Source organism: Balearica regulorum, chromosome 14 (genome assembly GCF_011004875.1).
Source record: "Balearica regulorum gibbericeps isolate bBalReg1 chromosome 14, bBalReg1.pri, whole genome shotgun sequence".
Lineage (NCBI taxonomy): Eukaryota > Metazoa > Chordata > Aves > Gruiformes > Gruidae > Balearica > Balearica regulorum.
In genome coordinates, this window is record NC_046197.1 from 392,700 (window position 1) to 416,386 (window position 23,687).

The following is a 23,687-nucleotide window of genomic DNA, read 5'->3' on the forward strand; positions in this document are numbered from 1 at the left end:
CGCAGGTGGCATACTCGCTGGTACCAGTGGGAGCTGCCCGTGGGCTCCTCCGTTTCCATGAAGTGGCTGAGCCTGTCCTGCACCCTCGGGGTTTGTGCAGCACAGCCCAGCCTGAAGGCCACGCTGGACACCAGCACAGCACAGCACGGGCCTGGGCGTACTCAGGTTATAGATGCATCACTAAGTCCTCAACGCACAGTGGTGTCCTGGGCAGGATCAATACACTTCTGCTAATGAAGTGCTCCTGAAATGTGGGGTGCTTTCCTCCAAATATCCCTGGTCACCCTGTTGGTGCAGCTGGCTGCTCCAGGCTCCAGCCCAGTGAGATGCTGTGCTTGCCCATCACCAAACCTGAGCCTCCTCACATAGCTCAGTCTCATCCTGGCCTCAGCCTCAGCATGTGCTCTGCTTTCAGCATAGGCCCTGAGGTCTGAAACCTTCCTGTGCTGGTAAGAAAGGGAGCTAGTCTGGCACCTTATCTGTTCTCATCAAACTGATTGTGCTGTCACCAAAACTTGGGCTGCGTCTGTGAATCTCTAACTCCTGGGAGTCACGGGACTGCAAGGGATGACTGCAAGTACCACTACGCATTTAAGGCTCTTATTTGGTGCTATTCCCCTGCCAGTGGAGAAGGTGTGTGCCCATGGTCCTGCAGAGATAGTGAGGGAGGAGGCTGCAGCGGCAGTCTGGAAGAGGGAGTGAGTTGGAGATGGACGAAGGGTTTGGGGGTTACTGTGTAAGGAAATGGTTACTTCTGAATGGTTAGAGCACAGGGGGCTGGAGCTATCTCTCATTGCCTCCCATATAAACAATATCAGGTCCCCTTGGTGGAGCAGCCTCTCCTGCTGCTTGCTCCTTTCGCCCGGTGGAAGGGATGAGCCCCACATCTGTGTGCAGATGCTGCATTGCAGGCTGGAGCCAGTGTGTGAAAGCCCTGAGACTGCTGGGTTGCTTTCAGCCTCCTGGGCGAAATGCAGTGGGGGACTGGGAGGAGGTGGGTGCTGGCATGTGGGTCTGGAATATGTCAAGAGAAGTAATTTTAGCTCCCAAAGCAGGGGAGCATGGTGGCTGGGATGGGTTGGGAGATGAGCAAGAGGACAGGAAAAGAGCTGATACGGTTGGGAGAGAGCAGAGGAGGCTGATGCCACAGCAGCCTCTGTGGTGGCCCCACTCCCAGCTTGTGGCGGGTTCAGATTAGCCATGAAATGAGGGCAGGGGTGCAGGGATGTGGGGAGAAGCCTGTCCACAGGCCGGGCTAGTCCTGCTCTGCCTTCACTCTGCCTGTGGTCCCTGCTCCACAGGGCTGCGCTAATCCTCACTGGGCAAAGCAGGGAGGGAACTGTGCTTTGATGGAGACAAGGAGCGGTTTAGAGGGAATTAGAAGGGATTTATGATGGCAGAGGAAATCACAGGCGTAGCTGGCCTGGCCTGGGTCAGGGGCACTGGTCTGTACAGAGGGGCTCACTGCCTGGGCAGGCTCCTGAGGAGTTGCTGTGATGGTGATGGGGTTGCTCACAAAGGTTTTTCTTAAAGCCCCAGTTCCCAGAGTTGTGGGACTGCATGCAAATCTTGGTTTCCTTGTAGTTTTATGGTGACTGAGACAAGCCTGAGAATATGAATGAGCAAAGCTCATCCCACCAGGAGATGAGTGAAAACATCCCAGCATTTATTTAGTATCTTTTCTGTGTGCTTGAAATCCACCACCCCCACCCCCACCCCCCCCCATCTTGAGGGTGTCCAGCTCTCAGTTCTGCATTATTTTGGGTTAGCAACAAGGAGAACACAAATATCCCTGTTTGCAGGTTCACCCAAGGTTTCTCCCAGTTAAAGCTTGCTTCCAGTTGTTAGACCATGGTATGGTTGCTTTAGGTACCAACATGCGCCATCGGTAGCTTAGACTCTGTTGTCCCAAGGCTTCGTTGTGCATCATTGTCCCTCCTGGCTGGCCAGCTGGCTCCTCAGTGCTGGCTGAGTGTAATGAGGCAGTGTGCAAGATGAACAGGCTGCAATCCACCATGATGGGAACCTCTAGGGTCTCACAGACATCATCTGTTCCTCTTGACTTGCCTGGACAGGAGGCCAAGGCTGATGGACAGAGATGGTGCTGATCCCCACCGCTCTGGTTGCTAATGGTTATGGCAAACATCCTGCTGGCCTGGGCAGGTCCTTGGCTGTCATTGCCAGCTGTGTCTCTGCACCAGCAGCTGGGGTGAATTGTTGGAGCAGTTTCGCTTCACAGCTCCAAGGATGCCAGGACATGGCAGTGTCTGGCAAAACACAGGCAGGCTTCTCCAAAGGAGGCAAGGACCTGGGTGGGTGGGAGGCTGACAGCTTCTCCAGCTGCCCTCAGCCTGCTGCAAAGAGACCGCTTTCACCTTCCAGGGTAACGAACTTCCAGCCTGTCAGTGAGATGTTTCTGAGCTCCCTGTGGTGTCTGGCAGGACTCGCCCACTCAGAAATCACAGGGCTTGTTGGTCTTGGCAGGCAAGGATTTGGGATGCAGCTGGATGGTACCAGGGGGCTTGCACACCAGTTGTGTAATGCAGAGGCAGAAGCTGTGGTGTGTCCCATGTCCCAGCTGCTGAGCAGTAGTGCACTGGCATGGTTTCCCTCATGCACAGTAAGGAATAGAGTGAGGAAGGCTAGAGACCTGCTGTCACGTGGAAAACCTCTCATTGCTGCTGTCCCCAGGCAGGTCTGCAGTGAAAGCTCTGGCAAGTACCTTTGCCTGGAGGTGGTCCTGTGCTCTGGTCTTAGCACTGGGAATGTCTCTGCTCTGCTTCCTGCTGCTTTTCAGGCAGCATCTTTGGGAAGAGATTGCAAGACAGGAGGGAAGAAGACAGAGGCAGCACATGTAAGGAAGCAGCAGAGAGAGGGGCGTAGGAGAGCTGGTGGAGACATGTGAACCCTTTGATTATATAATTTATAATGATGATCCCCCCTGATTCCACAGAAGGGTCAACCAGGCAGGCTGATTCTCAGAGTGGCTCACCTCAAGGCCATGAAGCAAAGGCTCCCTTGGAGGAAGGGCTGAAGCCAGTGCAGTCCTTATGTGCTTCTGGCCATTGGCTCGGCTTCTGGCCGAGCCCAGTGCAAAGGGGCCTTTCCTTCCCCATGTAGGCTCCACCAAAGACTTGTGTCCAGCACAGACAGCCTCTGACAAAGCTCCAAGGTGACAGAGCATTTGTCAGTGGCCTTGTCAGATGCTGAGGCCTCGTTCCACTGAGTAAGGATTTTAGGCTGTGACATGCATTCAGATATCCATTTAACTGCCAGCTCCAGCTGGCTGTTGTTTTCCGGCTGTTGAAGGATAGGGCGAGGGATGGACTGACCTGCATTTTATTGGAATTACTTAATTTTTTTATGTTTTATTTGCTGGAGATAAACTGAGGCAGGAATTGGGCTGCTCAGATAGGTAGTTCTTGTTTCTCTTGCACACTAGCTCTGTTGCGTGTCTAGCACATGTGGTTTGCAAGTACTGCAGGGCCATGGGAAGACTTAGCTCTGTGTCGCACCAGGTGCTGGACATTTCTTGCCATGGCTCATCTCCAAATCCTTCAGCCTCATTGCTATGACATTGCTCTGTGGCACAGATACCAAACATGCAGCCTGTGTCCATGCTACTGAACAGAACCACTGAAAAAGGGTTACCTATAGAGAAGGGTTCTTAGTCATGCCAGCTCTTCAACTGTGACCAGGAGTTGTTTCATCCCAGATAAAACAGTGCCAAGGAGTCTCCAGCAGCATAAGAGTGCAGATGCTCATATTATCCTTGTGCAGTTTAATATATTGGCTGTATATGGCTATATCTTAGTGTCTGGTTTTCAAGAAATCACAGATAGTAGCAGCACCACGTCTTCTGTGGTGCTCAGCAATGTAAATACTGAGCCTTAGGACTTGGATGAACATTTCTTAGTGGTCATCCTTTGCGCTCCTGTGGTGCTTCTAACCCAGTAAACCCCCAAACCCCAAAGGTATTCTTTTAGGAAGGCAGAGGCAGCCCATAGTGGGCTTAGTCCTTCTCTTCCAGAGGGTCTGGAGGAGGGAGAGCATCCCTAGGAGGGCCCAAGCTCTGCCAAGGGGTTCTGCAGAAAGAGTGGTTTGCTGTGGCCAAGACAGAGCAGGGGCCTAAAACAGACTTTGGTGGTGCTACAAACTTCCCCTGGACAGGAGCTGGCTCTCCATTGCCTTCAACATGCTCTTTGGTGCTCACAACTGGAACACGCTGTCCTAGAAAGCTGCGCATGTTAGTCCCAGAGTCTCCAAGGCCCTTGCTCCCATATAGCGATATCCAGTTGCAGGAAAGTGGGACAGAAGAGACCTGGTGACAGCTCTAATGTGGTGCCAGCTCAGCTGGGGAGGAGATGATGAGGTCTGCCAGCTCCCATACACTTGCTGGGCTGAGCCTGGTGTGGCTTTTCCCCATGGGCTTGGAAAAACATGGAGGGGAAACTAAGGTAGAGAGGATGAAGGCTGGTATCTCAAGCTGGGCCAAATAGCTTTTTTTTTCTATGCCTAAAAATTTTTCAGATCCTAATTAAGGACTGATTAAGTGATTAGCATCACCTGTGTCTTAATTAAGGTTAATAGGCAGCACCTGTTACTAATGGTGGGCCATGATGGTCTTCTGAAATGATCCATATCAGCTTTAACCTGCTCAGCGTGAAGCTTGTTCTTGCCACAGTGTTGTGGAGAAATCTGCCCGAGATGAGATACTCAGCTGTAACACGACTACCACTTTGTGTTGAAAGGGACTCTCAGATTAAAATCATACCTGGAAACAATAATGTGTTCCCTTGCATTTGTTTCTAATAGCACAGCTGATGAGGGGAATTCAGGGAACATTTAGAAATCAAGTGCACTTGTCCTTGTTTTTATTCCACCTTGTGGTATTCCCTCATCTCCCCAGTTCGGAGGAGGTGAGAGACGCTGTCAGTTTTGGTGCTGCCCTGTTAGTTTCCTGCTGGTTCCTGGCTCCTGTGTAGCCAGCTCTCCATGTCGGAGCTGTCTCGCTCCTGCACAGCCTGGCTGGGCGTGCCGGTGCGGGATCTCTGAGGCCCCAGTTGCATCTAGGAAACTGATCTGGGATGCAGGAGAAGCCTGGGAACAAGTCTGGAACCTCCTACATGTCCTGTTCTTATTCTGCAAGCTGAAACAATCAGGAGTTTTGGTAAAAATATACATCCCTAACTCCTTTGATGATGGATGGTTTAAGTTTTAAAAATGCATGGGAAATAGAAGCATCCCTTCTGCAATTTGGATGGTGTATTTGTGCACAGTACTGTTTATTCCATCACTTTTAGCCCAATTCCACCTCGGCAGAGCTGACACTGATAAACCAATGGGTTTGGGTTTTTTTTTGGTTTGCCACAGGAAGTGGCTGGACACTCAGCTGTCTGCTTTGTGGTCATGCCTGTGTAGACACCCATGTGCAGAGCCCATAAATATATATATATATATATAAATAATCATAACCAATGTCCTCAGGGAAAGCTGCTGACATTTTCCCTTTTAAAAGTATGTTTTCTGCTCCTTGTGTGATTTCAAAGAATTTCCCATGAGATTGTTTTCCAGGGACAAGGAAGCCAATGATGGGCAGCTATTACTATGTAGTGTTGTCAAGACCTTGGTGCAACTTCCAGTTGATTTCTTGTGCACCTGCCATACAAAGTGGTCTTGATCTCCAGGCTGCAGAGGTATCCCGTGCAGGGATGCTAATGAGTGGCTCAGTAAAAGACAGTGCTCACCTAATTTGTAACAGCAGTGGGTCTGGACACAGGCCTGGAGGCTTGCAAAAGCTCTGCCATAGCACAAGCAATTTCCATTTTGCAGACCAGTTCTGTAATCCTCCTGATCCCCACTTTCACCTAGATGCATGGAGACTCCTTATGCTTTGAGCTGCTGCAAGATGAGGAACCTTGTTAAAAGCTAGCTGTATCCTCTTATACGAACACCAATGCTGGGAATTTCATGAGATCGTGGAGGATTCAGAATGACCAACTGAGAGAAGCAGTGAGCTGTGCCCTGGGATGGGGACATGCAGGCAGAAAGGGCTGGAGGGGTCTGAAAGAGCAGCACAGTTTACAAGGGACTGCCCCATACCTTCCTGGAGGCAGTCCTGTGAGAGGTGCTGGGAGATTTTGGATGGCATTCAAGATCTCCCTGCAGGTGAGAGATTGCTCCCTAAACTTATATTCAGGGGGGGTAAATAATCTACAAAATAGGTGTGGAAGGGGATCTGGAGGACTCCAATTCAACCTCCCATTCATAGATGCCTGATGTGAGGTGCAGCATCAAATATATCACAGGAGATCCTGGAGCAGATCCTGGGCTGGGGAGGTTAATGAAGACATTCACACTGATAGCCATAGTTGTAGTGTTTGTGCAAAGTCATTTGTACAGCCTGAGGATTTGGTCTGGTAAATCAGGGGACGCTTTGGGCATGGAGTAATGGCAAGTTCTGATCTAAGCAAAGCATTTCCCAGACACAAGCTGAGCTCTGGGCTAGGGACCCAAAGGTAGAAGCTGCCAGGGCTGGAAGTGTCTTGAGGTGAGTGGTGGTGATGGTGCTAATGAGGCTGTTGCCTGGGACACCCTATCTCCCCCACTAGGATGAAAGAGGGTTTAGAGATACCTGTGTCTAGGGGTCCTGCATGCCTAATTTCTGTATCTCAACAGCAGCTTTAACACCCAAGCTGGAATAAGGTTGCTGAACTCTGCTAGGTCCATCTGAGAAGACACACTGCTTAGCTCCAGCACCCTGACAGGAGGGTGAATCCAGGGCTCTAGCAGAATTGTGCACTTGGGAGGCACAATCCCTCACCAGTGCCTCTTGTAGGGCATCCACTGGGTCTTTCACAGAGGCCTTGAAGGAGGGGGATCAAAAGGTCTCAGCTATCTGGAACTGTTTGTTCTGATCCTGGCGCCCTGTTCCAGACCTGTCCTGCGGAATGGGCTCCATCCTCATGTCCCCTCCCTGCTGGCAGTCCCTCTCAGCCAGAGCTCCCCTGCTCTGGCTGCTCAGCACAGTCAGGAATTGCCTGGGTGGCAGGCAGGTGGATGTGGCAGCCTTCCCTGCCCTTTGCCTGCCTGGAGTTGCCAGACACCGAGCAGATGGTTTCATCCACACCCAGACAAGGCACTGTCTATGGGGCTGACATGGGAGGCAGAAGAGATGCTTGAACAGCTACACATTCCCTCTGTCATTGCCTGCTTTCCCACTGCTGTGTCCCGTTAAGACTTCTGAGGAGTAAAGAGAGGGGTCAGCATGTGAGATGACCAAGCACATGGACCCCCTTGGCTCAGTCCAGGTCTGTGGAGGCCAAGCACTGGCAGAAGAAGAAGAGGACTCAGCTGCTGTGTACAATGGGGACTCTTTTTGCAGGGGTTGCCATTTACACACTGACCGTGATGTTTGCCAGCTCCTGAAAGAGGAAGCAATCTGTGTCATCTCACAGCGGGCTTCCTTAAATCTCGGCCTGATTAAGCGGTGGCAATGTGGGCTGCCTGATATGAAAGAGCCTTCCCGAAAAGGGACGATTGTTAGTGCAGAAATAGCCTGTTTAAAATTGTTTGCATGCCCTGCAGTCAGAGGCCGGTAGCACATGAAATCACCAGATTCTGACTCCAGTTGAGTAGGAATCTGGGATGAATAATGTCCACCAGCTACCAGCGTTGGTTTGGGTACAGACTGAGTCTGTTGGCCATACACCTGGGAAAGCTTCATTTGAACACTCTGGGTTTTTTTTTTTCAATCTCAAGATGTCTGAGGGATTTTGGGAATATTGACTCAGCTTTTGGCCTCTTGTCAGTCCTTGAAAAAGCAGTATTTATGCTTTCCATGGTGAGGTTATGGGCGAAAATACCCATGGAGTGCATGAAGAGACACTGAGGCTTGCAAGGTGGCATTGCTATAGAAAGAAGATGTGGTGTGGTACATCCTTGGAACATTTTCTCCTGGATTTATGTGCTAGATTTTAGACACATTTGTGAATGTGGCCAGTGGTTTTCCATCAGCACATTTGCTGAGAGCTGTATCAAAGTAGGTCTGGAAAGGGAGTTTCATACTCAGACATCTGATGAAAAATTGCTGTATGTAGTTACGTCAGAGTTGTTTATTCATTGCATAGAGATAAAAGCTTTTTTGATAGAATGCAGTCATCCTAGCTCGTGGCTGTTGTTTTTCTTAGTTTCTTGTGTATTTTAGGGATCTAATTAATTATAGGGAGTGAGTGATCCTCAGAAAAAATACAGTTCAAGCTGCGCTGCAGTTTTCTTCATGTTTCTTTGCCTTTATACCCAGAAAGCAGTGCGTTGGGGCCGACCTTGGCAGCAGGTCCTCAGTATTCAACAGGCAAGAATGAAATAGTGTCAACTGCAAGTTGTCTGAGGTAGCATGTTTGTGCAAACATTGGTGCTTCTCTGATTTGCAGAGGAGACAGATACTGAGGTAGTGTAAGGCCAGCATTTATCCTTTTGGCTGGTGGTCGCTATGCAGAAGACATAAACTGAGTTGTCTGCTGGGATCCCCTGCAGACGTTACCAGTTTGCGGCATGTTGGTTTGGAGGACATCGGTCCTCAGGTTTTGCTACTCAGCTGCCCATCTGGAGGTGTCTACTCTTTGTCTGCAAGTTCCAGTACTGCAGAGAAAAGATGGGACAGCCTGGCACACTGCTTGTTTCAGCACGCTGGTTAGAAGTACATTAACTTGGAGGTATTTATATGCAACTTCTCCTTGAAAATCTTTCCAGGAGGCTTTGCCATCCTTTACAGATGAGATATGTAGGGATTGCTCACTCTCTGTTGAAAGGCAGGAGTCAGAATCTGTCATAACCTCTTGAGCAGTGCTGTTAGACATCACAGGGCAACTACAATCTCCAGGTCAGGAGCTGGGCTGAGGAGCAGTTTGCAGGCAGCTGTGAAGGCACGATCAGGGGAGGGATCACTCTATACTCACCTTGTTTCTTGTGGCCTTTACCAAGTTGCCTGCCACTGCTGGCAAAGAGCACTGGTCTTAGCAGACTGTTGTTCTGGCCCAGTACAACTTGCACCATGGGTACAGATGCCTCAGCTTCCTCCAGTGGTGGGAAGAGAGCTTCAGCATCTACTACCAAGGGAGTTTGTTCTATCAGCAGTCCCTGACTCCCATGCCACATGATGGAGTGGCTTAAGTCTGCAGTGCTTGGGGATGACCACTTCCACACTGCATAATCTTTGGCTCAGGTCCCTTCTGGGCCCCTCGTAGCACTCACTGGCTCTGAGACACCACCAGTAATTGCTGGGGTTTCAGCAGTCCCAGATTCCTGTGATCTCAAGAGGTATGGCAGCCCAAGCATGATCCATCATGTGCAGTGATCCATCATCCAGGAGAGGCCAAACTGATCTCCTCAAAACTACAGCCCATGTGCAAAAAGCGTACCTGCAGTGTGGATCGACAGTCAGAGACTGAGAGCTGGGAACAAGAGAGGCAGCAAAGCTGTCGGCAGTGTGGGGCATACCCAGAGGGAGCTTAGCAACACCTCGGTACCCTCCAAAGATGTTTATCTGACCTCTCCTTCCTGTCCATCCCAGCTACTTCTCTTGCCTCCCTGATGAGCATTGCCCTGGACTGCTTGGGCAAGCAGGTCTGAGGAGACCTCAGTTTCCATGGAGGGGTCTAGTTTGAGACCCAAAACTTACTTTGATGTAGGGTCTAGGATCTAGAGCCACTGTCTGGGAGGGGGGGAAGCTCCTTCTCCTCTTGAGTCACATTGGTGTTACCTGTTTCATTCCTCAAGACCCTTAAAGCCTCTCTGGAGCCAGATGGCAGATATTAATACTTTTCTTGGGATTTAGATGATGATGTGTCATGCTGAGGGACCCTTTCCTATGCAGATGCCAGCTGTCACATTCAAGAATGGTGGCATGAGCCCTCAGGGTTTTTTGCAGGGCTTGCCTGAGTGTGCAGCACTGAAGGCCAGCTGGTCTAACCTGACCTGCAGGTAGTGTGAAGCCACTCTGGCCTCATGTTGTATTTCACATCATTCTCTCTGCCTTGGGGACAAGGCCATGCACCAGCAGGGGTTTGATTGCTGTGAACATCTGGGGCTGTTTAGAATCTGATGGGTCTGACTATTCCTGGCCTTTTCTAAGATCTGATAATCCCATCCCCAAACACACCTTCCTCCAGTCTTCTCCCCTCTTCTGGTACCAAGCCCTGCTATATTCATGTCTCTCCCAGTGCTCCTCCTTCCTTCCCCACAATGTACTTGCCATCCTCACCTGCACCGAGCCTAGCTCCCCTCACTGCCTGCCCAGATCGCTGCAGCTCATCCCACCAGCGTGTCCTGACAAGGCTGGCAAAATTTGCAAAATGAAAAATGTCTTCTACCACATTTTTCAGTTTTGCCACCAAAAGTTTGACAGAGCCAAGAGCCTAAAGCTGCTTCTGCTGCCCTGCGTGCGCTCAGTGACCTGGAGAGGACCTAGTCAAGTCTCTCCTTAGCAGTTCCCAGCTATTCTTTCTCTCATGTAAGTGCTCTTAAAATAATGATCTGATCCTGAGCAGCTGGAGAAGTTCAGCTTTGAGACTGATGTATTGCCCCCATCTCTCTCCTTTCTTTCAGACTGTACTGCTCTGGGAGGAGAGGGCAGCTCTTGGAGGATGCTAGTTGTGAGGACCACCACAGCTCACTTTACTCCGATCCCAAATTCTGCTGTTTTTAAAATAGGCAGTAGGCTGGCAGCTGGGAAGTGTGAGAGCAGAGGAGGTGAGTCCCATGGGAAGAGGGACAGCCTTCAGTAGAAGTGCTTGGGCATCAGCTGGTGTTTCTTTGGGATCCTGCAGAGTTTTGCTGTAGGTGAGAAGGGGCTTTCCTAGGGAACAGGGGCTCAGGAGCGTGTGACCCCACGGGGATGTCATTTGCCTTTCTGGACATACCTGTGCTGCTCATCTGGTGTCAGCTTTGTACTGGGTTCATGTTTGGAGAGATGTGCCCAACCCGTTAGCTTGCCCAGGCCCTGGATTGTACTGATAGACTTCTTAATGACAGGACTTTTTGTTAGCTTGCCTGCTGCCTTGAACTCGGTGGCTATCTCTTTTCAAATGTATTTCCTCTCTCCCCATTTCTAGACTTGTCTCATGTATTACTGCAGATCTATTTGGGATCCAGCCTAGCTGCGATCATCACCATGATGGGCCTGATTTTCTAGCCTCACCCTTTGCCTTGATCTCAGGGTGGATCATGAGGATAATAGAGCATCTTGCGGCTGATTTAATTTTTGCAGGGATTTGAGTTCCCTGGAAAAACTCCCTAGAAAGATGCTCAGCTTAATCATGATTAAGGCCAACAAAAATCTGGTAGCTGATCCTCTGAGCAGAGAGGGGCTGTGTTTGATCAGTAAGTGAACCTGGGGCATCTACTGGGAGCTGCTAGTTTTTTGGGCCTTACTTGTTCTGTTTTCACTGCCTAGGCTGGGCAGACCTGCTGGGTGACACACCAGTATTCATGAGGGTGCCTTTATCTGGAGAAGGCTCCATCTGTTCCACAAGGTGTCATGGTTTTCTCTTTAATATCCTAGGGATTGTTTTCAGGCTGAGGACATGTGAGAAGGGAAGAGACTGAGAATGCAGATGGAATGGAAGAAAATGCCAAGTGATTAAATGGCTGTAGATGAGTGGAGATACGGCTTAAGAGATTGATGGTCGCCTGCTGGGTGGAGAGATTCACGTGCACCAGGATTGCAAATCCATTCACCTCCTGCCCCCCCCCCCCCGCCCCCGCCATGTTAAATTGCATTTGTTACTTGGTTTTAGACGTCCCATGTGTAAACTTTCACTCAGCTCTGTACTGCACCTTTATGGCCCCATGCTGTTTCCATCTCCCAGAACCTCTGGTCTGTTTTTGGGGGAGAAAGCTTATAAAATAAAACTTGTGCAGTCACACAAGCTGTTTGCTGTGCCAGTGTTTTCTTTGGCTGATGTGTCTGTGGTGCATTCTTGTGTATGCATGACTGTGTGCGTCAGAGTTAATGTACACAGATGGAGGATAATTCACAGGTAGCTGTGCAGATAAAAAATGCATTGAGCATCAGTGTGTGCCTCAGAAGATGTGTGTGCCTTTTTGGGGGGGCTTTCTTGAAACACCTTCTTGTAAGAGTGGCTCTAATGCTTTCTGGACACTGCCAGCTCAGGGCAGCAGAAGCTATGGATCTCTGACCAGGTCTCTGTGCTCACCTCGTGCAGGATGGAAGCCCAGTAACTCGACAGGACCGTACTTGATGTGATTAACAAACTGCACCTGGAGTGAATTCTTCTGTCCCTCCCATGGCAGTGCTTTATATGATCTCCAGGGCCCAGGATGAACAAGTGTGGGAGGTGAGCTGGCAGGACAAACGCTGGCCTGCTGCAGGGCAATGTGTGAGACTGGGGGGCTGCTGGAGGCAGGCAGGTCTGGCAGGGTGGTTGGAGAGGCTGACCTGGCTGGGGAAGGTCTGCTGGCACCCAGCACACCCAGTTCTCAGGGATGGGTGGCCCCTGAGAGTTTTCTGTCCCCACTAGGTGGCACTGGGAGCCCTGCTATGGTGTCCCTGTGCCCCAGCCACACAGCCCGGCCTGCCCCTGCACGCCTCCTCTGCCAGGACAGCACCCTGGCTCTCCTGGGCAGGGGGGGCCTGTGCATTGCATGCCAGCCCTTTTCCACTGGGAGCTGGCGTGTCATTTGCGGCTGGTGTCTCACACATGGCGTCTGTCCTCCTAGGAACTAGTTCTTCACACGTTATGCTTGAAGCCTGTACGTGACACACCGACCCAGCCACACTAGGAGTCATTGCATTGTATGTGTCTCACTGGGAATTGGTGCACTGTGAGTGTCCTGGTGGGAGTCAGTGCATCACATGTGTCCTGCTGAGATTCAGTGTGTTGTGTGTCTCTTTGGGAGCTGGTGCATCATGTGTGTCACACTGGGAGTCACTGCACGGCACATCTCCTGCTGGGAGTTAGTGCATCACAAGTGTCCTACTGGGAGCTAGTGCGTCACCGGCAGGCCTTGCCCTCCTGGGAGTTGGTGCATTACGCATGTCCTGATGGGAGTTGGTGCCGCAACGCACGCTTTGGTGAGAGTGACTCTGCCTTGCTGGATTCAGTGTTTTTTGGATGTATTCTGCTGGTAGGTGGTACTTTGCACACTGGCTCTGCCCTACTAGGAGTTGTTGTGTTGCCTGTGTCCTGCTAGGAGCTGGTGTGTCAGGTGTGTCCCACTGAGAGTCTCGGCACTGCACGTATCCTGATGGGAATCACTTAGTCCCTTGTGTCCTACTGGGACCTGGTGCATCTTATGAGGCTCAGCCCCACTGGGAGCCAGTGTGTGACAAGTGTCCTGCTGGGCGTCAGTTCATCACATGCATCCTGTTGGCAGTCAGGGCAATCAGTTGGGAGCTAGTACATCCCATGATAGCCCTGTCTGGCTGGGAGTCAGCATGTCATACGTATTCTGCTGGGAGCTAATGGGTCCCACGTATCCCTGTAGAAGTTGTGTTGCCCTCCAGCCCTGCTAGGAGCCAGTGCAGTGGCAGGTATGCTGACTGTTCCTCAGGAGAAGTCAGTGAGTCTCATGTGTCCTGCTGGGAACTGGTGCATCACGGGTGTGCTAGGACTCTGGTCTCCTGCTCTGCCTGACTAGGAGTCAGCACGTCACATGCTGTCCCTGTCCCCCCATCCACTACAGCAGCCAGCACTACAGCTGAGGAGGGGACACAGCGTCCCCTTCTCAGCAGCCCATTACCCGGTTTGGTCTCCTCTCACCCAGGCCAGCAGATGTGATCTCCTGCTCCCATGACGAGGATCAAGGACGCCTGGCCACAGCTTGCTCTCCTGAAGACTTCTTGTCTGTAGCAGACACATGGATACCATGGCACTGTGATTATTTTAATTAATTTATTTTAAATATTCGTAGTGCTGAGAATTAAATAGCATTAAATAAGCACACCCAGCATCCCTGCCATCCTCTGCCGCTGTTCCCAGGAGCAGTAGCAGGTGACATGTCTCTCCATGCCTGTCTCGGTGCTGGTGTTGCTGTCTGTCTGTCTCTCTCCCACCCACTGTGCCCTGTGCCTGGGACCTGCCCTGGCAGCCTTGCTGTCTCAGCGCTGCCTGCCACGTCCCACAGTGGCTGGAGCTTCCCCGACCTTCAGGGATCCTCTTTGCCTCCACCGCTGTGCCCAGCACCCTGCCCTGCGGAGGCCATGGTGGTGGGTGAGGGAATGGCTGTGGCGGCACAGCTGGGCTCAAAGCTGCTGGTCTCTGCCTTGTTGCTTCAGAGTGGGGTGCACAGCGAAGCAGGGGTCCTGGACACACGGTAAGGAGGGGCGGGCTCCATGGGACATACCCTCTCTGCTCAGGGTCACTTGATGTGCTAAACGGGGTTTTGTGGTAGCTGCTCCCGCCCCGTGTGCGGCCTGTGTCCTGCCCTTCTCCAAGAGCTCCCCATGCTCCATGGCCTTCCCTCAGGCCCCAAGGCTTCCCTCAGGGCTATGGGTCCTTCCCACTGATTCCCTTTGCCAGCTCCCCATTGCTGTGGCCTGTGTCCCCCAGCGAGCCTCTACACCCCCACGCCTGCTCACTCCACACCTCTAAATCTCCCCTCTTCTCCATGTCCAGGCCTTTGCTACTCTTGGTGCCTTTCTGATTATCCTGCCAGTCCCCCAGCACCCTGGCTGGTAGATATTTTTCTTGGGGATGCGGGAATAAGGTGGCCGTCATGTGGGTGACATTGCAGAGAGAGATGCTTGGGGGAAGGACAATGCCATGGGGACAGAGGGAGAGTTCAACCATTCCGAGGTTCTGGGATTGGTGTAAGGCAAAAGAAGCAGCCAGCATTGCCGAGTTGGTGAGAGCTGACAGCAGTTATGTGTTGCTTCCCTCCTTACTCCTCGCCCTGAGCAGCCATGGTGGGGGTAAGATAGAGGCTCAAGCCCTGTTAGTATGGCTCTCCCCCTTCAGAGCAATTTTCTCAGGCTCCCTGCAAACTCAGGAAGAGATGTCAGTGCTTTGTGGCCATTTCTAGACTTTCTGGAACTGGAGGGAGAGAAAAAAAAAAGATAAAAATCTCATTTTATCCTGCTGGTGTTTGTCATTTGACTGCAGTTGGGTGTGGCTGTGTGATGGGGCTGATGGGACAGAGGGGACAGTGGTTCCTTCCAGGGGTCCTGGCAAAGCCCCTCCGATAAAGTCCAAGCATGTATCTTTGCCATAGAGACACGTGCAGGGACTGAGGAGCCAGACCCGGAGCACAGAATCATCCAGGGTTAGGCCCTTGCACGCGGCTCATCATGGGCTCACCTTGCCAGTGAGTCGCTGCATGACTGTCATCCCAGTGCCTTCATCTTCCTCTCTGTGAGCTGGTGCTGGCCTGGGCTCTGGTGTGAGTGGGAGCGAAGGGCAAGTATCTTACCATTCCACATGCAGGGGAAAGTCAATGACGTGATTCGGGCCGGTGTTTGCAAGGACATGACCTAGAGCTGGTGAAAGGGACTGGCAAGATGTGCAGCCAGTTAGGTACATATGTGTGCAGCAGTCAGCCCTGGAAGGGGCTGCCAGACTTTGCTTCTCCACACGTGGCTGAGTTCCTGGGCCAGGGTAGTCTGGTACCTCAGCAGGTTTTTTTTGCTTGCAGTGGGAGAGACAAGTAAACCAGGAAACTGGGTGTTGTGGTTTCACCCTGGTAGGTTGCAGAGAACCACCAGCCACTTGATCGCTCCCCCACAGTGGGATGGGAGAGAGAAAGGTAAAAGAGCAATAACTCATGGGTTCAGATAAAGACAGCGTAAAGCAAAAGCTGTGCGGACAAGCAAAGCAAAATAAGATATTTGTTCATTCCTTCCTATCAGCAGGCAGGTGTTTAGCCATTGCCAGGAAAGCAGGGCTCCATCACTCATAATGGTGACTTGGGAAAACAAACGCTGTAACTGCCCATGTCCCTCCTTCCTTTTTCTTCCCCCCAGTTTTTCATTGCTGAGCCTGACGTCATAAGGTATGGAATATGCCTTTGGTCATTGGGGTCAGCCAACCTGGCTGTGTCCCCTCCAACCCCTTGTGCACCCCCAGCCTGCTCACTGGTGGGGTGGGCTGAGGAGCAGAACAGCCCTTGGCTCTGTGTAAGCACTGCTCAGCAGGAACGAAAACATCCCCGTATTATCAGCACTGTTTGCAGCACAAATCCAAAGCACAGCCCTGTACTAGATACTATGAAGAAAATTAGCTCTATCCCAGCCAAAACTAGCACACTGGGGAATTTCAAGAAATAAATGACCCCCCCTCCTCTTCAGCTATTTGTTTATATTTCTTCTTGATTGGAAACAAATACGAAGGACTTGCACAGAGCTGTTATGCTGCCTGCATAAGGATGTGCAGAAGTGAGGTGGTCACTGTGTCCCTGCTGCTTCTGTTCAGCTGGAGCCCTGGGTCTTCCTCTGTGCTACCTGATGGTCTAGAATTAGTAGAAAGGCAGTGGTTATGTTAACTTCAGCCTCCCTTCATTTTCTTTGCCCAGCGCAGTTTGCTTTTATCCATGAAGTTGTAATACCCATTTTTGTTTCTAGCTTACAGTGACTAGACCTGGGTTTAACAACCTTCTGCTATCCCTGGAATAAATGCAGGCGCTACAATGCTGGTTTGCGCTATGGCTGTTCTCTGTTGCGTAGCTGCTTTTAATTCCTGAACTTGCTTTTATTTGATCAACAAGTGCCAATCGCAGAGTGCACACGTGATGACCCTGCTCAGGTGACCGCGGCCACCCAGTGCTTTTACCTTGAGGTCACTCTCAGATCAGACTGGATTTTAACTGGGAACTGGTGAAGCTCTGCAGATCCTGTTAGCAACCTCTTGAGTTTGGTGAGACCTGTGGTTGCAGAACAGTAGCCTCAGAGAGAGCAGCTAAGGTAGGTTCAGATACGCCAAAGGCATGAGAGAAAGACTATGGATGTCAGAGAATAAGTCTCTGTAAAAATGTTGTCTGTTGTGCCTAAAAACTATCGCAGTGGTGCTGCGACTCAAGGCCAGACTGCTTAAATGTGCTCAGATTGTCACTAGAGGGAGCAGCATGTGATTTTTCCTTAATCACGACAAAATGAGATGATGCAGAGACCCAGCTGGTGGAGTGGTTTGGGAGGAGGGATGTAGGAGAAACATAAACACAGGTGTTTAGCTGCAAGGGACTCTCTTGTCCAACTCAGCCTGCAAGGTCTGGGGGGAGATGGAGGAGCTAAGCACCTTAAAAAGGTCAGTTTGCTAAGTGGGAATCACCTTCTTGACTCTCCTTTTGGCTCTTGAAGTGCAAAGTTTTGAAGGCAGCCAGGGTCCTGCCAAGTGCAGGCACTGTATGCTCTGCAGAGAAGATGGCTGGGAGAGATGTTGGATTTAGTTGGCTTTGCTGCTACCGCAAATTGACCGGGCTTGCTCAGTCTGTAAGGGGCCTCGTTTGCTGATGGACATCTTCTTCAAGAGTTCTCTGTTATCCAGATTCTGGTGCCATTGCTTCTTGCATTGCTCTACTGAATAGTACTAAGTTGCATCTTTGTGCCATGCTGTGCTGCAGTGGACACATTCAGAGGTACCCCTCCAGGCCTAGAATCTAAGTACAAGATGAGGAGCAAGGGAATAGAGACAATGCAAGGAAACAAAGAGATGATAATGGTATCCTGCCTTGCCTTGAATTGGATAATTCCCCTATGACTAGTTGGTGGGCAGTGGATTACTCAGTGGGAGGAAAGGGGTCTGGAGTCAGTCCTGTGAACTTCGTTCCCTCATTTGTAAAACGATGTTGTGAACATCTGGCTCACACATGGAGCGTGACACTTGGCTCACAGAGGCATAGAAATGTTTTCAGATCCTTGAATGGCTGTTGCTGAAATGCGGAGGATCATCTTTAATGAAGTCTGCAATAACACAGACAGAGCATTTGTGTTTGCTGCAATTTGTAACTATGTTCTAACACTTGTTAACGAATGCTATTGTGGGTTGCAATGAGACCAAGGAACACTTGAGAATAAACATGACCAAGTGGTTGTTCCTGGTTTGTGCTATTATTTATCACTGCAGGTGATGAAACATATCATGTTGTGCAGCAAGGCTTTAAATGGGTGAATAGGGTAAGAGGGGAGACTTAGCTACCGCTACTTCCTTTGTGGTTTTTCCATCTGCTCCACTTACATACCAAACACAGGCAAATGCCACAATTGGCTGATATAAGAAGATCTGTTGTGATGGGGAGCTGAATATCCATATGACATCAGAAAAATCTAGCTGCTAGGCTGGAGGTTGGTTTTAGACAACATAGCTTGGAGTAACGAAGCTGTTCCCCATCAAGAGACCTAGGTGAGGACTTGAAGAAGAAGCAACTGTTCATACATAAACCAAAGTTGAAGCGATAGAACTGAGATTAATGAAGCAAAGGCCTGCATGGATGAGCAAGGAGCTCATAACTGAACTCAGACATATAAAAGAGGCATACAAGACGTGGAAGCAGGGGCAGGTGACCTAGGAGGAGTATAGAGTTGCTGTCTGATCTTGCAGGGATAGAGTGAATCTGGTGAGGAGTATGAAGGGTGACAAGAAAGGATTCTGCAAGTACGTAAACAGCAAAAGGAAGACTAGGGTAAATCTGGACCTGCTGCTGAGAGGTGCCAGGGACCTGGTAACAAAAGACATGGAAAAGGCTGAGGTACTCAGTGCATTCTTTGCTTTAGTCTTTACCCATAAGACCAGCCTTCAGCAATCCTAAACCCCTGAGACCAGGTAAAAAGTCTGGAGCAAGGAAGACTTACTCTTAGATTAGAGAGCACTGAAGCAAACTGGACCCATGAGTGCTTAAGAAATGGGAGCATCTCAAGAAATGGGAGCATCTCTCATACAAGGAGAGGCTGAGAAGCTGGAAATGTTCAGCCTGGAGAAGAGAAGGCTCAGGGGAACCTTACCCATGTCTATACATACCTAATGGGAGGGAATGATGAAGAGAACTGGACTCTTCTCAGTAGTGTCCAGTGACAGGACCAGAGGCAATGGGTACACAGGAGGTTCCATCTGAACTAAAAAATCCCTTTCTACTGTGAGAGTGATCAAATACTGGTGCAGGTTGCCCAGAGAGGGTGTGGCGTCTTCATCTATGGACATATTTAAAACCCATGGGACTCATGCCCCCTCCTCCCCATGCCCATCAGTGGGCATGGACTCATGTACAGGCTGTGACAATGCCTTCTAGATCCTTCTCTGCCCCTTTTCTGCCTGTGGGGCTGACTGTCCTGCTGAGGTCTGGCATGGTGTGTTCACACTGACTCAGTTGTTTCTTATTTCTTTTCTGACTGCATCTCCCAAGTTCTTGAGATTGGTTTGAATCCAAATCCTGTCCTGTGATATACTGGCAGCCTCTTCTGGGCTGGCATCATCTGCATGACGAATAAACCTGCTTCCTTTTCTGTTATCTGGCCATAAGTAAAAAGACTAATTAGAATCGACCTAAAATCCACCTCTCTGAATCCTCACTTGATACATTTTCCATCAGACAGTAAGCCATTTATTACTACTCTTTGAATATGTTTTTTTTCTAGATGTTCTCCCATCATATTGCCATTTGAAGCTCCCTTAACTTGCTTAGGAGACTACCACCAAACAAATATCAAGTGTCTTACTAACATTAAGAAGTGGTAACTGTTGCTTTTCCTCATCTACAGAGTTCCTTTCCCTGGCTGTCCAGGGAAGCTGGGTTGGTCTGAAGAGGTTGTGTCAGTTCCTGTACCCTTCCTTGCTTGCCTCTAGTGCTTATGGTAATGAAAACTAAGCTAGTGGGTCTGTAATTGCCCAGATTTTCTTTTCTTCAGTTTTGTAAAGCACCACTTCATTTGCCCTTTCTGTGGCCTTCTGAGGCTACTTAGTTGCCTCTGGAGCCCAAAACCCAGCAGCCTTCATCAATGCCTTGAGATAAGGCTTATCAGGCACATCTCACTGGAAACTCTTCACATAGAAAAGTACTCCTTACTCTGCTCTTGCCTTGTCTGAGGGTTAAATCTTGTCCTCTTGTAGTTGATAATAGCTGTGCTGCATCAGCTGCTGCTTTTTTCTCACACTGGTATTTGTGACCTTCAACATGTATCCAGGACAACTGATAGCTTTCCAGCTCTGAGCAGTGGACATGCCATGTCTCCCTCTCATGACTGATGGGCTTAGAACAGTTTCTCTCCCTCACTGTTCCTCCAAAGCTACCTGTCTTGGCTTTTCAGCTTTGTCCTTTTGTGCTTGTGAGATTGCTTTTAACTCTTGCCTATTGTAATCTAACCTAGTGTCAATTCTTCCTTCTGATCCACAAGGATCTCATGATTCAGCTGTATTGGTCCCTTCCTTTTTTTTCCTGCCTTTTCCCTGGCAGCGAGAGAGCTTGTTGAAGGCCTGCTTCTTCAACAACCTAGCAGATCTGTCGCTGTTCTTTGTTTCTGTAGTTCAGCCTTCCAAGATATTCATACCAAAGCACAGACCTTACGGTGGTTTGCCTTTCTGAAATCAGCATTTCAGCTTTCCTGGTACCCCTCTGAAGGCTCCCAAACCCTTTTGGGTCAGTCACCCGCACCTGTGTTGCTTTCCATGTTTGTGTTCTCCCCAGTCCTCCACACTGAGTCACTCCTGAGAGTAAGCCTATCAGTCATCTGCACTGTTCCTGTCCCAGAAATTTTACCTCAGTATGGTCCAGCTTGACATTGTGTCCCCAAAGCTGCATCTCTGCGCTGCTGGGACTTTCTGTAAGTCTGAGTTTTCCATTTTCCCTGGACCCTGCAGCCAGTGCCTATGTCCTTGAAGCACACAAATAGTGTCACTTGTCCTTCCAGAACAGGCTGATACTTTTCTGGATTCAATTTGAGTTCTCCCAGACAATCTGTTGCACCTAGTAAATCACAATTTTTAAGTTAGCATCTCCAGGGCATTTGGCAAACTGATGCAAAGTTCCTTGTGCTCCTCCTATGACAACTGTGACTCCTCTGTTAGCCTCTTCCTGGATGCCATTGTCTGGACCCGTTGTGCTTCTGCTATAGCCACCCCTGCAAAGTTACCAGGCTATTTTTTAGAAAGAAAGCTTCCAGCTCTTTTTTGGTCTCTTATTATCACTTGAATGTGGGATGCATGAAAGTTTTATCCTTCCTGATTTACCCTGTGGTATCTAGTGGCTAGCTATATAGTCGATACACATTGCAGAGCAAAGATGACCTTGCAAGTGTTCATTACTGTAATGTTGGTACAACTTCCAGAAGCATGGTCAAACTCAAGCAAACTATGGTCCTTCCACTGTGTTGACCAGATGACCTGCAGGGTATTTGGGCTCTTCGTATGTATCTTCTTATTGCCCAAGAGGATGTTAACATCTAGCTTGTGGCAATGAAGGCTTCTCAGAGTCCCTCTAACAGAGCTAGGGGATTGCAGGACACTTGACATGGAGATGTCTAGATCATGTAGCACAAGTAACCATTACTCCTGCATGGGAGGGTTGTGGTGAAACCCTTTAACCAAGAGTTTCTTCTAAAGCAAACTAGAAGCCTTTTTTTTTCCTTTCTTTTTTTTTCTTTTTTCTTTTTTCTTTTCTTTTCTTTTCTTTTTTCCATTTTCTTTTCTTTTTCCTTTTTCTTTTTTTTTTTTTTTTTTTTTCTGCATTGGTGCTCTTGTTTTTCATTCAATGTAATGGGTTTCAGGCTGGAAGGAAATGGTGGTGCAGCTCTGTGGGATCAGCAAAGACACTAGCTACTCTGCTGGTGTTAGTGGATCAGAAAGGCTGCTTTATTGTATGTGAAATGAGTAGAGGTAATCTTCTATTGAAGGGCTGGACAAAATTATTCTCTTTTTCCTGTCTGTATAGTTTTCTTTGAAAGTCTGCTGATGCTCAGCTGGACCAGGTGAGGATACATTGTGAGAGGATATCCAGGCTGGTGTCCTAGAGGCAGTGGTGATCATCGGGCATCTAGTAATTTTCATCTTGGATACAATGGAGACTGAAATAGTGGTGGGGACCCTTGTGCTACCAGGATGCTACTATGTGCAGTTCTTGTGTGCCAACAAGTCGTTTTGGAAGTCCAATCTCCATTACCATAGCAAAAAACACAGGGGCAGGAGCTGACTGTCCCAAGTATGTCCATCTTCCTGCCACTACCTTTCTGTTGCCAGAAGGCTTTCCTACCCTTAAAGTTCTTCTGCAGACCTTGACTGCTTGCTGCGAGTTTCCTCTTATTTCATGATCACTCAATAGCATTCTCCTTTCTAGTACACCAAGTGAGTTTTAAAGTATGCCTGTTTTGCTTGCTATGATGACTCAATCCAATAGATTTTTCTCTTATTCCATTGCAGCATTTTCCCCTTTGCCCTTGATTGAACAATTCTGAACTCTTCTTGTAGTTTTCAGTCCTTCACTTGCTTCATATCTGTGTGGCATCCTGTTCTCTGTGAAGGCACTAAACACTAGGAAATGTGGTCCTGTAGATCCATAGACCAATGGCTGGTGAATCTGACCTTGATCTAACTCTAGCATAAAGAAAATTTCTGCCATTTTATTATTTGCTCTTCCTCTAACAGATCCAGTTACTTTCAGTGCCACTTTGGCTCCATACAATCACTAACTTCCTGGGGATGAGATCATTTAATGATGACAATTAATGTGTAAAACAGGGCTGGTATTTTAGCATTGGTGCAGGCAATGAACAGTCTGAAGACTCTAAGGTAGGAGATGTAAAGCGCTGTTCTACCACAAGCTGTAGAAGTCTACAGAAATAGCTGCCCAGAGCCAGACAGAAGGATGTAGTTGCAGAGATCTGATGAAAAGAGACCACTGGCCTGTAACGCCCAGACTGTGATAGCAATAGAACAGGCACTTCCCAGCACGTCCGCAGCTCTCCTCAGTGCACTTCAGGGCAGGTGCTCTTTGCAGCGTGCCTTGAGCTTGAGGGGTTAATATGATAATGTGAGGTACCCTAAAACAGTATGCATGATAGTACAGCTAGCTCTTCTCCTGATGTATATAATCATAGACCTGAGATCAGGGCACCTTCCCTTCAGTCAGACATAGTGATTGCTGGTACCAGTCACAGGTTATAAACTAATTTTGGCAGTTGGCCATAAAACTGCTCCTTTCAGTGAGACACAGAGGCGTCTGGTGTCAGCCTGACACAAACCATTTGACCAGGGAAAGGCCTCTCTCCTGGTGGGATTGCAGAAGGGCTGATGCTGTTAGTGAAGGTAGAAGTATAGAAAGAGGGGCTTATAACCCTGCACTAATAAATATTAAATGCCTGTTATCAGGCCTGGTGTTTGCTTTGCAGCCCCAGCTTTTTAGCCTGCTTTGGTGGTTATCCACTGAAGGCAACAGGTTTATCAGCAAGTTCAAGCATGTTTGGACTGCAAGGACTCTCCTGGTGTCTGGCACATGAAATTATCCTAATCTGCCTTTAATATCCCACTCTGTACTCTAGGTGCCATGACATACAATCTCTACTCTGCACCTCTGGCTTGGCTTACTAGCTGCTCACAAAAGGCTTTAATCCTCTCTCCATCTCTGTAAACACTGCAGCATACTGATTTTTCCCCCATCAACACAAAGGTTCGGCAGGGTGCCAGAGCCTGTGGGCTCGCATGGCAGAAGAGGCTGCAGCTGCTTTTCTGGGGAGCAGGGTGGGCTGTGCTTATATG

General features: G+C 49.3%; 1 protein-coding gene and 1 long non-coding RNA gene across 4 annotated transcripts in view; both read left to right on the forward strand.

Moving 5' to 3' along the window:
* Window positions 1-23,687, forward strand: part of NRG2 (neuregulin 2) — a 173,101-nt gene that overhangs the window by 21,128 nt on the left and 128,286 nt on the right. The window lies entirely within an intron of this gene.
* On the forward strand, window positions 16,820-18,044 carry LOC142603860 (uncharacterized). Its single transcript, XR_012837755.1, has 2 exons — window positions 16,820-16,915; window positions 17,863-18,044. It is a non-coding gene; the product is annotated as an uncharacterized LOC142603860 (long non-coding RNA).